Raw genomic sequence first — 1,075 nt, forward strand, 5'->3', positions numbered from 1 at the left:
ACACATCTTCGTCTGTCTGTCTAATAAAGGGAAAAAACCCTGAAAAAATAACTTTAAAAAGAAACAAAAAAAGAAAAAACAAATACATGTCAAAATACCTCTCTATGCAAAGTTACTGAACAGGCACATGAGTCTTTGCATTATTGTACAGTCATTTTGAAATTTATTTTTTCTTATTTACAACATTGTCACATATACAAATCCATCCATCTTCATCCGCTTATCCGGTATCGGGTCGCGGGGACAGCAGCTCCAGTAGGGGACCCCAAACTTCCCTTTCCCGAGCCACATCAACCAGCTCCGACTGGGGGATCCCGAGGCGTTCCCAGGCCAGGTTGGAGATATAATCTCTCCACCTAGTCCTGGGTCTTCCCCGAGGCCTCCTCCCAGCTGGACATGCCTGGAACACCTCCCTAGGGATGCCATCAAGACCACATCATCTGCAAAAAGCAGCGATGAGATCCTCAGCCCACCAAACTGCAACCCCCCTCCCGCCCCGACTGCGCCTCGTATCCTGTCCATAAATATTACAAACAGGATTGGTGAAAAAGCGCGCCCTGGCGGAGGCCAACCCTCACCTGGAACGAGTCCGACTTACTGCCGAGAACCCGACACACTCCGTTTGGTCATACAGAGATTGGATGGCCCTGAGAAGGACCCCCTCACCCCATACTCCCGCACCCCTCCCACAATTTCTCCGGGGGGACCCGTCATACGCCTTCTCCAAATCCACAAAACACATGTAGACTGGTTGGGCATAATCCCAGGCCCCCTCCAAGATCCTTGCGAGAGTAAAGATATGTTGTTCCACGACCAGGACGGAATCCGCATTGTTCCTCTTCAATCCGAGTTCGACTATCGGCCGAACCCTCCTTTCCAGCACTTTGGAGTATACTTTACCAGAAGGCTGAGAAGTGTGATACCCCTGTAATTGCACACACCCTCTGGTCCCCCTTTTTGAAGAGGGGACCCACCACCCCAGTCTGCCACTCCTTAGGCACTGTCCCAGACTTCCACGCAATGTTAAAGAGGCGTGTCAACCAAGACAGCCCCTCCACACCCGAGTTTCACATAC

Source organism: Etheostoma spectabile, chromosome 10 (genome assembly GCF_008692095.1).
Source record: "Etheostoma spectabile isolate EspeVRDwgs_2016 chromosome 10, UIUC_Espe_1.0, whole genome shotgun sequence".
In the NCBI taxonomy this organism is placed as follows: Eukaryota; Metazoa; Chordata; class Actinopteri; order Perciformes; family Percidae; genus Etheostoma; species Etheostoma spectabile.